The sequence below is a fragment of the Mesoplodon bidens genome (genome assembly GCF_964165515.1).
Source record: "Mesoplodon bidens genome assembly, chromosome: 6".
NCBI classification, from domain to species: Eukaryota; Metazoa; Chordata; class Mammalia; order Artiodactyla; family Ziphiidae; genus Mesoplodon; species Mesoplodon bidens.
Genome location: NC_138162.1, coordinates 88,678,295 through 88,695,161, shown reverse-complemented (window position 1 = coordinate 88,695,161; position 16,867 = coordinate 88,678,295).

Below are 16,867 nucleotides of genomic sequence, written 5' to 3'. Positions count from 1 at the left end.
TTGTGTGGTTTGTCCCTGGGGTGGATTACCATAATGGGGGGATATTTGAGCCTTTCCCCAAGTCATTAAAAAATCTCCAGCAAGCAGCCCCTCGTCCTCTCCAGGGAGAGGGGGAAAGGATCTTTAATCATAATAATCCTGGGGGGAGAAATCTCGGAAATAAGACATCTGCTTCTGTGCCTTGTTGTTTTGCAGAATAGCAATGATTGCTTTAGCAGCTTCTATTGCCATATGTGTACAATAAGTAAATGAACATAAAATTGAATGAACACATAAAAGAAGGATAAACCCACCCAGCTTAACAAATCCACTCTCTCACCTGCTGTGCCCTGAAACATGAAAAAAAGAATCACTGGATCATAAGGATTAATAAAATAACAGTCTCTGTTAACAATATTGACAGGAGGTATAAGGATAATTTGTCTGATGTGGGACCAACAGCTTAACTGCTTAATTCTTAACCCTGCCCTCTTCCACCACTTTTCTCCTAATCAGGGAATAAAAATTACCTATACATTTGCATTAGAAGAAATCAAAAGTCAGTAGTCCGAACATTTTTAAAATTTTTGTTTTCTGTCCAGTTGGAAATGAAATACATGATTGAATTTTCTTCATCATTCATATAGTCAATGTGGAAAACATCAGGGCCATGAATTTCAATATAGTAAGAGAAAGTTTTTTAATTGGTCTTCCCAAACCACTAATAAGTAACCGATATTGTATATAATGCTAAAATCTTAGAGACTGAGTTTGATATTTTAAAAGTTCTGAAAACATTAGCTAATTTCTCCTCATCATATTTCTCATGGCTCAAAGCTGGGTATTACTTTTTTTTAAATAAATTTATTTATTTTTATTTATTTATTTTTATTTTGGCTGCGTTGGGTCTTCGTTGCTGCTCACGGGCTTTCTCTAGTTGCATTGAGCAGGGGCTACTCTTTGTTGCGGTGCACAGGCTTCTCATTACAGTAGCTTTTATTATTGTTCCACAACTCTATGGGTTCCTTTTTAGGTACTAGGAAGAACCCTAGAAATCAGTTCATGTAATTATATGTTTTTTCAAAATTGTCAAAAGAGATATTTTAACTTCAATCAGGTAAGACCAGCGTCTCTTTCTCTGCCAATTATCCCTCTATCATATTCCGCTATGTTGGATCATACTGGAATGGCCACAGGCTTTTTTGAAATCTGGCTAAGGAGATGTTTTAGGTGAGGCTATTATGTGATTTTCAGACACCACCATATGTAATTGACTATATACTATCCCATTACAGGAATAACTTCCAGTACTCCTACTGACTACTCTACTGACTTAACTAGCACAAGATACAGAAGCATAAGGACAAAAACCACCTTACAATATAGCCATGTCCTGCACTTCACAGCTCTCAAAGCATGTGCGTTTGAAGAAGAAAAAAAGAACTGAAAAGTATAAAGCCAGAAGCTATTCTGTGGAAAATTATTTCAATCATCAGGCATGTGAACAGTAAGTCAGAGATTCAGTTCTCATCAATGATTAGTCAAAACAGAAATTTTCTGCTGTCAAGGATATACTCCATCAATAACAGTGTGTGTGTGTGTGTGTGTGTAATGGAATGGTGTGAAAGAGTATTTTATCAGGATTCCTGTAATGCACAAACCTATAGCAGTACTGAAATCAGTAATGCATTTATAATAGTAAATATTTAGGAAGAGATTTTCTCAAATTTAACAATGAAAATTAATGTGACATTTTCAATAATAAATTGTGAAGCTGAAATAAACTTTTCTAAACTATTAATAACTAAAAGCAAATTCTAATCAACCATGTTAAAGAAATCTATGTCTATAAACTACAAAGTTTATTTCTTAAAATTTTATTTCTAAAATACATAAACTGTCATATGAGGAGGCAATTGAAGAATATATAGCTAAAAGAGTGGGGAAAAAGTTTTATAGAGATACATCTGGCAGTAGTTAATTTTTAAATGTCATTTTTCTAGATTTTGTGATACCTATAGTATTGATATTTGACAGCATTTAAAAAATTGTAATTTGAAGATTTGCTACTTCCAGGTAGAATAAAATATTTTGAAGCCAAACAACATTTCCACTGAGAAAAACAAAAACAGCCAAATAAAATAGCCAGCATTCAATCAAAAAGTTCTAGACATACCAAGAGATAGAATCATATGACTAAAATTCTAAGAAAAGAACAGATAATACAGAAATATATAAGATATTGTGTATCTTTATCAGGAAAAGTCCTTATCAAGAAAAGACTTTTAAATCATTAGAATTAATATTATATTTTATTTATTTGTATATTTTATTTATATATAGATATTTATATTTTTATATATAGAACTTAAAGCCCTAGTTAAGGCAGTGACAATAGCAGTAGCAATGGGAGTGAAAAGAAATGGTTATATTCAAGCATATTTTGTCAATAAAAGTCCAAGATCAGATGTCTGACTGCATACATGGGACGGATAGAAAGAGTGGGAAAAATCAAAGTTAACTTTAGAGGTTCTAGTGAAGATGGGCTGCCCAACCCAAGGGGTTGGGATCATCCCCAAGGTCTAGGAGACTCAAAGGGAAGGTCATGGTCAGAGGAAAAGATAATTGGTGGGAAAATAAAACTCCCAGTATCTCCATCTCCTTATACCAGCTTTGTTCTTCTGCTCATATACATAGCAGCATTTCATTCAAGGGGAAAGTCATTGATCTGATTGGTCAAATTAAACAACATAGTTCAAGGTACATTTACAGTGAGTAGTTCCTCCATAATTTAGAAAGTCATGTTCACAATTTCCCTCTTCATACACCCTGGAACACACTGCCCATTCCTCCAAAGTTTCCACTCCATACAGCGGACCAGAGATGATGTCAGCCCAGAACTGAGAGCTTGGCAGGAGATGGTGTCAGCCCCACTTAGAGCTCTGGCATAAGTTATAACCCAACCCAGCTTTAGAGAGAGCTCTGCATGGAATCTTGGGAGTAAACTCATCCATAATAATGTGATTCTATTTTTCATTTGGTTTTCTTCCTTGCTTAACTTTCCCTGGCAACTCTGACAAACAAACGTTCAGGCATTCCTGGGCCACTCACTAACTTTATTCCATTTAATGTCATCCAGATTCCCAAGAAAATTACTAACAATAAGGAGGGAAATTTGGAACATGGTGAGTTTTAGATGCCTGAAATATACAGGTAATTGAATCCAGTAAGTAGCAAATTATTTGGATCTCAAATATGCCAGTAGAATAGGAGACTAAGCTCAATTTAATGTACTCTTACTGGAGACACACGTAAATTCTGGGTGAATTTTGAAAAACTTAAAAGCACAGGGCTGATATTAAAAGAAAGAAAGGAACACCTGCATGTTTCAGAAAGTAACAAAGAAATTAAATCCAGAGAAATAAGAGCGGACTGATGTCTATGGGTTCTGTTCCTTAGTATAGGCCTTATGTAAATAGGGGCTGGAGCTAGAGATCTAACATTACCTTGAGGCCAGGAATTTAGACTCAGGATGGAACAATATTGAGAAGTTGGTACAGATATCCTACAGAAATTTCATGAGGAACTGCTTAGTCCATTAAAAGGGCCAAGGGAGGTGGTGAGGAAGATTGATATCTCTTTAAAACCTTCAGGTAGAGAAAACATCAACACCTATGAAAAGTAAGCCTGTCCTTCCCAGAGTTGTGATGGCCAGGTTGTCACTAACCTGTAAGGCCCTGTATGAATCAGAAACTGCAAGGTGAGTAATTCAAAGAAAAACAGGTGCAGGATGGGTATGGCAATAAATCCTAGGACCCCATCAGAGACAAAATTAAAACCACTCTAAAGGGAAATTTTAACAAACCAGAGCAGACAGTATCCTAACCAGAATAGGATAATAATTCTGAGGAAGTTACTTTAGTTATTTAAATAATATTCAACACATTTCCATGGCCAGGCCATTTTGAAGAATTCTAAAACTGGGCAGCACTATGGAGAAAATAGAAAGATGTTTACCATAAAAAAAGTGAAGGTAAGGGGCTTCCCTGGTGGCACAGTGGTTGAGAGTCCGCCTGCCGATGCAGGGGACACAGGTTCGTGCCCTGGTCTGGGAAGGTCCCACATGCCGCGGAGCGGCTGGGCCCATGAGCCATGGCCTCTGAGCCTGCTCATCCGGAGCCTGTGCTCCGCAACGGGAGAGGCCACAACAGTGAGAGGCCCGCGTACTGCAAAAAAAAAAAAAAAAAAGTGAAGGTAAGAAAGATAATGTCTAATTTTTAATTATCCTGTAGTTTATTTAAAACTTTTGGAACCCCAAAATAGAGAAAACCTATGAGGAAATGAAGATTTAAATATTTAGAGATTTATCAACTCATCTATAAAAGCTTTATTAATCTCTTCTTTTAATAACATTCCTGAGAGGTATAAATGTGTCTAGTGATGGGGTTGAATAAGCCTGAGAGAATTTCAATTGTTTACTATTCTTGGTCAGCTATTAAGACCTTTCAAGAGTATCTCGATTTTCATGGCATCATCCAACAAAAAGCAGGATATTTTAGGGCTTCCCTGGTGGCGCAGTGGTTGAGAGTCCGCCTGCCGATGCAGGGGATACAGGTTCGTGCCCCGGTCTGGGAAGGTCCCACATGCCGCGGAGCGGCTGGGCCCATGAGCCATGGCCTCTGAGCCTGCTCATCCGGAGCCTGTGCTCCGCAACGGGAGAGGCCACAACAGTGAGAGGCCCGCGTACCGCAAAAAAAAAAAAAAAGCAGGATATTTTACAGAAAGTCCTGGTCTACTTTTTGGCTTGCTTTTGTGTTTATGTTTTTCCTTTCTTCACATTGGGTGGTACATTAGGCTACCTATTGCATACTCCCTCATTCATGCATGCATTCATTCAAACAATATTTATTGAGTTGAGATATTTAATTAACACTCAATAAATGATGCTTAGATGAATGAATGCGCATTTTATCAAAGTAAGTGTAAGTACTGAGAAAAATTACAGAATGTATGATCCCAGCCCCACAAAAGCTTATAATTGTGTTGAAGATATAACATATGCTGATGAAATAACTAATATATCATATTGGACAGTTTCTAAGTTCAAAAATGAGTTTTTATAAATAATCAGAGCCTAAGGAGGACAAAGAAGGGACAGTTCATTAGGGGTTGAATATGTCAATAAATGTACATTTGAGATGAGATTTGAGATTGACCTCAAAGAAAGAAGAGGACTTAGATATATGAATAGGGAACGAAAAAGGCATGGTGATAGCATGTGCATAGATAGTGTGGCCAATATTTATGTTCTTCATTAAAGACATTCATAGATAACCCAAATGTAACTGTTTCCATGGGTCCATTCTCAGTAACCAAACAAAATGGCAAATCCTATCTTAGTAACACCAATGAAAAACACAGTCTTTAACAAAGAGATTATGAAGGAAAGGGGGAGAGAAAGGCTTGCATCCCACACCACACAACAAAACTTATTTAATTATTTGTTTAAGTTTCTCCCTCTGCAAATTTCCTCTCCCTCTATCTGCACATCTCTCGTCTCCCACATCCGGCCACACTCTACCAGCCATCTTTCCAGATCTTTCCAGATCTCTCCACCCTACTTTCATTATGCCACAATTTAAACATCTCACAGGTCTCCAGGATGCATCCCCATCACTTATTCCACAAAGACAAACAAAGGACACTTCTCAGGATCACGTTGCTTTGAGGGAAGAGGTGATGAGGAGTGATTATAAATAATATAAGGTGGAGAGCAGTGACTTAAAATACCATTTTTCCTCTTAGAATGTGAATACAGGGAACGTTGGGAAACTAGAAAATCTAGAAAGGATTCATTGATAATTATTTATTTTCAATGAATAAAATAAAATATAATAATAAGGCTAAACTCTGACAGATTAACTTTTTCAAAAGTTGCTTTCACACACCTTCACTATTGGGATGTTTGATAAACACATCTTTCCTTCTTTACTTTTTCCTTTCTTTGCAGATACTGGCACCAAACTTTCAAACAATAAGAACCTGCCCATAAGTCCCTTGCCAGGCAAGATTAAGGTATAACAATCCAATCAGATTTTTGAATAAGATAACTGGTTGAAAGCACAGGAAAAGAGCTGGGTTGCTCTTTTTCAACAGTCATATAATGAGTAATATGGGAATTGGTTTAAAAAGTCTCTCTCCATGAGGGACTAAGGTTTAGATTAGACCTTTTGAGGCCAGAAGAGCAAAATAACTACAACAATCCACATATTTTCAAGAGCAGCCCCTTGGACCAGAGGGATTGATTTTTCCCACTATTTTTTCAGCAACCCAACTGGTGTCTTTATTAAATGACATAAGAGAATACAGTGTGGCCAAGAAGGCTTAGATTTCCTTAGCCCCAAATCAGATATTCTCAATTTACTATCCACTCAAATTAAAAAGAGAGTTTTACAAGAGGAAACTGGATACAACTGAGTGTACTTTTATTTCAACCCTTTACCTGAATTTTTTGTTTTGTTTTCAATTCTCCACTGAAGTGCCTACATTAATATATTTTTAAGAACATTTCATTAAGTTGAAGTATTCATTCAGTATATTCATTTACTATAATTTGGAAAAGCCAAATTATTTAGCCAAATTCATTTCTATATTGCCACAGCAGTGTACTGTGAACTAAATGATACTTGGCAGTTTTTTACTCAGATACTAACTCAATTAGAAGGCAGAACAAGGATACCTACCCAGTCAGGGAAGGAAAGGTCACTTAGCCTCTGTAGCTGTCTTAGGTCTCTTATCATCACAGTAACAAATTGAAGACTAAAAACCATATGATCATCTCAATAGATGCAGAAAAAGCTTTTGAAAAAACTTCAATATCCATTCATGGTAAAAATTCGCCAGAAAGTGGGCATAGAGGGAACATATCTCAACATAATAGAGACCATATATGACAAGCCCATAGCTAACATACTTAATGGTGAAAAGCTGAAAGCATTTCCCCTAAGATCAGGAACAAGACAAGGATGCCCACTCTCACCACTTTTATTCAACGTAGTTTTGGAAGTCCTAGCCACAGCAATAAAACAAGAAAATATAAATAAATAAAAGGAATCCAAATTGGAAAGGAAAAAGTAAAACTGTCACTGTTTGCAGATACATGATACACAGAAAATCCTAAAGACAACATCAAAAAACTATTAGAGCTCAAAAATGAATTTGGTAAATTTGCAGCATACAAAATTAATATATAGAAATCTATTGTATTTCTATACACTAACAATGAACTATCAGAAAGAGAAATTAAGGAAACAATCCCATTTACAATCGCATAAAAAAGAATAAAATACATAAGAATAAACCTGCCTAAGGAGGTAAAAGACCTGTACCCAGGAAACTATATGACACTGATAAAAGAAATTAAAAATGACACAAACAGCTGGAAAGTTATACCATGGTCACGGATTGGAAGAATTAATATTGTTAAAATGACCATCATACCCAAGGAAATCTATGGATTCAATGCAGTCTGTATCAAAATATCAAGGGCATTTTCCACAGACCTAGGACAAATAATTTAAAAATTTGTATGGAAACACAAAAGATCCTGAATAGCTAAAACAGTCTTGAGAAAGAAGAACAGAACTGGAGGAATCATGCTCCCTGGCTACAGACTGTGCTACAAACCTACAGTAATCAAAACAGTATGCTACTGGCACAAAAATGTGTATCACTAGAACAGAATAGAGAGCCCAGAAATAAACCCATGCACTTATAGGCAATTAATCTCAGACAAAGGAGGCAAGAATATGCAATGGAGAAAAGTCTGGGCTTCCTTAGGGATGGTTTCATCAATTAATTTGTTTTCTTAAATGGGCCATACTTTTCCATGTCTTTGTATGCCTTGTGATTTTTTTTGGTTGAAAATTTGGCATTCAAATACTATAATGTGGAGTCTATTGGAAATCAGATTCTCTCACTTTCCCAGGGTTTTCTGTGCTTTTGATTGTTGAAGGCTGTAGTAGTCTGTTTGTTTAGGGACCTTTCCAAAATAGTTTTGCAATGACTGTATTCCTTATTGTATGTAGGCACTGAAGTCTCTGTTACTTTAGTTCATGTTTAGCTAATGTTTTGAAAGAGATTTCCTTGAATTACTGGACCTAAAACAAACAAAAACAAATATACACACACACATCCACATGCACACTCAAAACCACACACCTCTCCCCATTTTGCAGATTGCTGGATAACTCCTTCAACATTTAGCTGACCTGCACTGAGTTCAGGGTTCAGCCCAAGGTAAATGCTTAGAGGCTTCTCTGGTGTTTTCAGAGCATGCATCTTATCTTGAGTATGCATGTGGCTTTCTTAATTTCTCTGTACACATGTGTACTTTCTGTAAGTTCTAATTTCCCAAAGAATCTCCCCCAACTTTTGCTCCTGGATATTATGTGGTCTACAATATTTCAATTAACAGTCTTTTGCCCCAGCCATCTGTGCTTTGTTAGTTCACCTTGAACTTTTTTTGAGCAACGACCGCTGCTTTTCCAGATTGTGTTCCAAGTTAGGTAAAACAGGGATAAGCATCTTGTGTCAGTCCTTCAGGTAGTTCCCAGACAGGTTAGAACAGATACACATGATAATCTGAGAGTAGGGACTCTTCTTCTCCCTCCTGAACCAGGATTGAGGGTCCCATACTAGGAACATGGTCTGCTGCTATTTTAAGACTGTCATTGCATTAAGACTCCACCACTTTAAGACCATCACTACACTAAGAGTGGATGTGGCAAGGGCAAGTAAAAATGCCACAAAGCTTTCCTGCCATTTTCAAGTTGCCTCTTCCCTGGTTCAGTATGGGTTTGGTTGCTGTAAATCTTTGGCTGATTTCAGGACTAATATAAACTCAAAGAACCGCACAACAAGAAACAGTATAATCAAACTCTCAGAAGCCAAAAGACAAAGAAAGAATCTTTTCTCCAAAAGGAGAAAGAAAAAAGAAATTTGTTACAAAGAAGTGATCCTCAAAAAGATTAATAGCTAATTTCCTATCTGAAACCATGGAAGCCAGAGGCCAGACATATTTAAAGTGCTGAAAGAAAAAAATTGTCCACCAAGAATTCTATATTTGGCCAAACTGTTTTCAAAACTTAGGGAGAAATTAACACATTCCCAGATGAACAAAGGCTGAGGGAGTTTGTTACAACTTCCTACCACTGCCCTATAAGAAATGCCAAATTGAACCTTCAGGTAGAAATGAAAGGACACTAGACAGCAACTCGAAGCTGTATAAACAAATAGAAATCTCCAGTAAAGATAAATACATGGGCAAATATTAAAGCCAGTATTGTGTTATTGGCTTGTAACTCCACTTTTTATTTCTTACATTATTGAAAAAACAAATGCATAAAGTAATCATAAATCAATGTTACTGGGCTCACAATGTATAAAGGTGTAATTTGTGACAACAGTAATGTAAAGAGGAGGAATGGAACTGTAGAGGAACAGAGTTTCTGTATGCTACTGAAGTTGGTTTCAATTGAAATTATATTGTTTTAACTTTAGAATGGTAAATGTAATCTTCTTGATAACCACAAAGAAAATATCAATAGACTATATTCAAAAAGAAATGAAACGAGAATCAAAAGAGTTCACTACAAAAAAATCGACTAAGCACAGAAGAAGTCAGTAATGGAGTAAATGAGGGGCAAAAAAAATGCATAAGACATACAGAAAACAAGCAGGAAACTGACGGAATTAAGTTCTTCCTCATCAGTAATTTTTGAAAAAGTAAGTGGATGAAGCTCTCCAATAAAAACATAAACATTGGCAGAATAGAGTTTAAAAAAACCCAAAATCCAATTATATGCTGCCTGCAAAAAACTCACTTGATATCAAAAGACAAAAGTTGGTTGAAAGTTAAAGCACAGAATAAAATATCCCATACAAATAGTAACAAAAAAGAAAGAAAGAGAGAGAGAGAGAGAGAGAAAGAAAGAACGGACGGATGGGAGGAAGAAAGAAAGAAAAAGCAAGAAAGGAAGAAAGAAAGATAGATCTGGGATGGCTATGCTAATATCACACAAAATAACTTTAAATCAAAAACTGTCACAAGAGGAAAAGGAGGGCACTATATATTGATAACAAGTTCAATCTATCAAAAAGATATAACAACTATAAACATATATGTACCAAACAACCCCCAAATATGTGAAGCAAACATTGACAGAATTGAAGGAAGAAATAGATAGTTCTAAAATAATAGTTGGAGATCAATACCTTGCTTTCAATAATGGATAACACATCTAGACAGAAGATCAGTAAAGAGGTAGGGGGATTGAATAACACAGTTAAACAACTAAACCTAACAGCCACATATAGATCACTCCACTCAACAACAGCAGAATATACATTTTTCTCAAGTACACGTGGAACTCCAGGATAGACCATATGTTAGGCCACAATATAAATACCAATACATTTTTAAGAAATTGAATCATACAAAGTATCTTTTTTTTTTTTTTTTTTTTTTTTTTGTGGTACACGGGCCTCTCACTGTTGTGGTCTCTCCCGTTGCGGAGCACAGGCTCCGGACGCGCAGGCTCAGCGGCCATGGCTCACGGCCCCAGCTGCTCCGCGGCATGTGGGATCTTCCCGGACCGGGGCACAAACCCATGACCCCTGCATTGGCAGGCGGACTCTCAACCACTGTGCCACCAGGGAAGCCCCAAAGTACCTTCTTTAGCTACAGTGAAATGAAGGTAAAAATCAATAACAGAACCATTGGTAGCCATTTCCCATCAGGCCTGCCACACATGATATAAAGCAATGAAGGGAAAAACCTGATTTGCTATTTAGAAAAGTGGGAAAGAGGACATACCATTACCACGGAGTGTGTGCTGTTGCCCACTCTCAGGGATAGAAATAAATTAGCATCATTTATTCATTAGTGTGTTAATTTCTTGTCAATCATTGGGCAGCCAGTATTGCTGCCTGATGGGAAGATATCCTATACTAAGTATTGAGTGGAGCCAACCTTGAGAGGGACATTTAAGAGGATTTCACTGTGATGGGCTTCACAGTACCCTTCCTCCTGTTCCAGTATTTAGGCTAGGGTATTTCCATGGAGTGTGTACAATCATAGGCCCCAGGTCACCAGAATTTAATGTGATTAGTTTTGTTAATACATTCCCTGAGTGCTTTGTCTTTTGTATCCTTTTGCACTTACTTCATTCTTTATTATCACTGTGAAACAACTTTGTTTTCCTGTTCAGATGCTAAAAAGTGGCTATCAATACCTCCTGAGTTTTACACATAACAGATCAGTTTTATATATCAGGGTCAGAGACAGCAACTATTTCCAATGACTTTGAGACATACTTTGAATATGTGATTAACATATTCAATGTTGAAATGTGTGTCAAGCTCATTATACTTGCTCTAAAAGGTTTCAAACTGCAAAGATTTTAAAATCTTTATCTTTGAATAGTTTTCCTGTGCTGTCCCTTGGTGTCAGACTGTTAATGTGCAGTCTGGCACCTTCAAATAATATGGCTTTGTAACCAATTATTTACATGTTGTTTTATCCACAGAGAATCCTAAAGTCAAAACATACAACTCAATTAACTACACTTCCTCCTGTTCACATTTCCCTCATCTTTTCTTCATCTTCCGTCTATGTTTCCTTGGCCCTGTTTATATTAAGTGCTTTTGCCATTATATTTGATTGTGTATATTCTGGTGAGTTACCACAATGCTTTATGAGACACGGTAGGATATAAATGCATGTAAGTTATATATATATATATATATATATATATATATATATATATATATATATATACATACACACATATATATATGTATATATATATATATGTGTGTATATATATATATGTATATATAGTTTGCTTGAGTGCGGAGCTTTTTGTTTTCTGTACTGAATTCATTAGCATGGGTCAGTATAAAATTTAGCATAGGTCGATATGTAATTTGTAAACTAATAATATAAAGTCTTAAAAGTGGAAATTAAGTCTTTTAAATTTAATTATTTATTGTAAAGAGCAGAATAGCATACATAAACAGGTGCCTAATGAAAACCTGTATTCTAATTTGGAACTCTCATGCACACCTATTTTTTTTCTTCTAATGGTATGATAGTAGGCCATTTGATTATTTTTCTTTTTATTGCTTTAACTTTAGAACAATGAAGTATTCGTACATTTTAAAAAGTACTTTTCTTTATTTGATATGGGTGGGATACTGGAGAAATGAAAAGTCAAACACCTATTGAGGAATCCATACGTGTCTATATATTGTGCACTTTTATTTCAATAACTGATTTAAAATTCCTAAAAGGATGCTATAATAAGTTATTATGCCATTTTACAGACTGAATTAAGTGAATTTCAGGGAGGTATGAAACTTGCCTAAGGCTATCCAGTTGCCAAGTGGTAGAAGTGAGAATTAAATCCAGGTATATCTATTGCCAAAGCTTCTGCTCATCTCTTTACATCATCCACTTTTAATAGCCAATGTTTTCCTGCTTACAAATATGACTGAGATTTCCAGACAGTCAACATTGCTTTTTAATCAGATAGAAAAATTACTGTTGATTCTCTAAAGACATATTCTTTTTCCATTAAGTGACTTTAGTTGTTCAAATAATACTTCCAGACAGTAGTAATCATACAGTTGGAGACTAAGAACAGAACTCAGGGATGTGCCTAGCAGTCAGTAAAGTCCAACTGGGCTCACTGATGATATTTACAGTCATTTCCTCTAGACTAACCTAATCTTATTAATAAGACCCTAATAATTCACAATACTGCCCTTGCCTGACTGTTTGTTCTTCTCCCTCTATGACTCTCTCTTTCCCCATATTATTATTATTATTGACAATTTTTGGTGAATTAAACTCAGGGATTAGTATTCAAGAGTACTAGTCACAAAAGCAGAGAATCCTAGATCTCACAAAAGCAGAGAATGCTAGATCACACCAAAGGAAGAAACTAGAGAAAAAGTATAAATTATATGCATACACACACACATACACACATGTACCAACTATATGTTGCACTTCTCCAAAATCTATTCAGTATCTGCACATTTTTTTTTTTTTGTTACGCGGGCCTCTCACTGTTGTGGCCTCTCCCATTGTGGAGCACAGGCTCCAGGCACGCAAGCTCAGCGGCCATGGCTCACGGGCCCAGCCGCTCCGCAGCATGCGGGATCCTCCCGGATCGGGGCACGAACCCGTGTCCCCTGCATCGGCAGGTGGACTCTCAACCACTGCGCCACCAGGGAAGCCCCAGTATCTGCACATTTATTGTGTATTAGCAGTAAGGCTAGAAATGAGCATAACACTCTGTTTACAAGATATAGAAAACAGACCCAAATATGGAAATTACTAGCAATGAGAATGGGGAAGAAAGACTATAACAAGGAATGTAGATGTTATTTTTGTTTCCTAGCTATGATGCCAAATATTGAACTTTCAACCTGAGACAAGGAGGCCATAAAAAGTTGTATTAGTTCCCTAGAGCTGCCATGACAAAGTACCAGAGACTGAGTAGGTTAGACAACAGAAATTTACTCACTCACAGGTGTAGAGGCTAGAAATCTGAGATCAGGTGTCAACAGGATTGATTTCTTCTGAGGTCTCTCTTCTTGGTTTGTAGATGCCATCTTTTCCTTTTGTGTTCACATGGTCTTCTCTCTGTACATGTCTGTGTCCTAATATTTTCTTTTTATAAGGACACCAGTCCTTATAATATGACACCAGTCATATTGGATTAGAGCCCACCCATTTGACCTCATTTTACCTCAGTTACCTATTTAAGGGCCTTATCTCCAAATACAGTCATATTACGAGGTACTGGGGGTTAAGACTTCCACATATTAACTTGAGCAGGACACAATTCAGCTGATAATAGAAGATAAGAGTAATTTAAGCAAGTAAGTAACTATTTTTTACAGCGAGTTGCTTAAGGATATGAATTTACTCAAGAAAAACAGCAAGAAGAAATTACCTAACACTGTACGTTATACCAAGATATTAAATTAATCATCATAATATCCTGTGAGATGGGCATTAAACTAGACTAAGCAAGATTAAGCAACTTATCCAGAATTGTATAGTTAGTACTTTCCAGAATTTAAACCAGGTATTCTCCCAGTTCCATTCTACGTTATACATTCATTTCATTATTCAAAATGAATTTTGAGTCTTCATTTTGCTTAGTTTCAGAAGTTATATGGGGATAGAATGGAGTTGGATATTTTCATTCACACACGAGGAAGGAAATTGAGTCCAGAAGCTTCAGCAATGTTTCCATGTAGAAGGTTAACAACAGAACCAGAAACACTGTTATCCTTTTGGTTCAGTGATCTTTCCCAAAGCACTACAAGAATCAATTTTAAGAAGCCCAATGTTTTCCAAACTTTCACCAATGGACTCTGTAGGGTCCTCTAATAATATCTAAGAGACTTCTTAGTTTCACATTCCAAGCCACTTAAGACCAGAAGTTCTGATTGTTCTTTGTGAGGAAATCAAGTGACAATCATAGCTGGTAATTTAGGATAGTTTCTTCAGGGCTCAGGCAAAACCTAATACACAGTAATAATCATTGTTAATTGCATCTTTGACATTGATTAATCAGGTGTCAAAGAGCTGTATATATTGGGAGAGATTATGGTCAAAGAGAAACATAGACCACAGATATTTAATTAATGTTCAATTATTTATGAGTTTAACTTTGGTTAAGCTAATTTTCCTTCTTCTAGACAATTTCCAATTCATCTCCACAAAGAGACCAGAATAATCACCTTCCAATACAAGATTTATTGTGTTCATTTAATTAAAAGCCTACAGTGACTTCTACATTCACTCCACCAAGTTTTGCTATGAGAGAAAAGTAGCCATTATATTTTGTCTTGAATTAGATATGCCACCATACTTTACTTAGCTCATCCTACTGAAAGCACTTTGAGGGCAGATCCTACAGTCTTGTCTTACATCCTCTACAGAATCAAGCCAAGGGAATCACACATAATTATAGCTGGAAAGACATTTGTTCTGGGTTGATACTTCTAGCCTTTAACACCAAGACTTTATCACCAAGACCTATCTTTATAGTCTCTAAGCAGAAGACCTCCTTGCCTTCCATTTTCATATTGACTAGGAATGTAAAGGGAAGAACTGAGAAGTAGCCATAGTCCGTCCGCTAGCAGCCAGCACAGATAAATCATCTATGGAGATATTGTTTCCTTCAAAAGATAAAAACATAAGAAGAGGTCCTAGAGTTTGAAACAATTGTGCATAAATAAAATTCCATAAAAACCTAGAAATCCAGATGCAGATCAGTAACATATCGGTTAAATAAGTTGTTATGGGGCTTCCCTGGTGGAGCAGTGGTTGAGAGTCCGCCTGCCAATGCAGGGGACACGGGCTCGTGCCCCAGTCCGGGAGGATCCCACATGCCACAGAGCGGCTGGGCCCGTGAGCCATGGCTGCTGAGCCTGCGTGTCCGGAGCCTGTGCTCCACAACGGGAGAGACTACAACAGTGAGAGGCCCGCGTACCGCAAAAAAATAAAATAAAATAATAAGCTGTTATGTTCATGCAATGGAAAAAGGTACAGGCATTAAGAAGAATGAGATACTCTTTTCTGTGAGATTCTTTTCACTGAACTCATCAGTACTGCAAAAACAATGTTAAATAATAGTTTTTTTTTAACATTATATCAGGCATCTTCATCTTGTCCTGCATTTATTGCCAGTGTTACTAAAGTTTATCAGTTACCTCTTTCTCTTTTAGATATATAATTTCTTCTTATTGCGGAAGCATTCATCAATCCTTATTTTACTAATTCTTTTAAATTAGAAATGAATATTGAATTTTATAAAATATCTTTGGGGGATATTGCAAATGACTGTATAGTCTTGTTCTCCTTTGACCTTGTTATATGGTAAATTATATTTTGTTATTTTATATTATGCTATTTATTATATATTGTATTATGTTTACTAATTACATTTATTATATTATAATTACATTATAATTAAGGTAGCATTTTGTTTCAGATAGATAAAACAACCAGTGGAATAGGAAGCATCTTTTTTTTTTTTTTCTTTTTGCGGTATGCGGGCCTCTCACTGTTGTGGCCTCTCCCGTTGCGGAGCACAGGCTCCGGATGCGCAGGCCCAGCGGCCATGGCTCACGGGCCCAGCCGCTCCGCGGCATATGGGATCCTCCCAGACCGGGGCACGAACCCGTATCCCCTGCATCGGCAGGCGGACTCTCAACCACTGCGCCACCAGGGAGGCCCGAGGAAGCATCTTAAGATTAGATTCAAGAGCATAAGGGAATTGAGATTAAAATAAAATTGACATTTTGGATCTGTAGCGAAAATTATTCAACAAAAGTGGGAAAATATGGCTATCATTAATAAATTCTAGATATAGCAACTAGTTAAAAGTAAAAAAATAATGAAACTAAAAGTATCAGAAACCTGGGAGACTTGAAATAAATTATTCATGAGGAATACCTTTCTAAGATACAAAGAAAAAAGGATACATTTAATTATGTAAGAATTAAAATTTTCCTCATGGCAAAATGCACTACAAGGGTCAGAAAACAAGCAAAAGAAATTGGGAAATATACTTAGAAATAGATACGCTTTCTTTACAACTTTTGAGAGAAGCACATGTTTCTTTTTCCTTTAACCTGTTATGTGGGTATTAATCTATAATGTAAATGCATGGTTCCTTTCCTTTAACCTGTAATGTTAGATTTAATCTACACTGTAAGTGCGTGGTTCTTCTCCTTTCATCTGTAATATGAGTGTCAATATGGGGCACTGTTTCCAAGCACAGACTTTGGATGTTCCTGT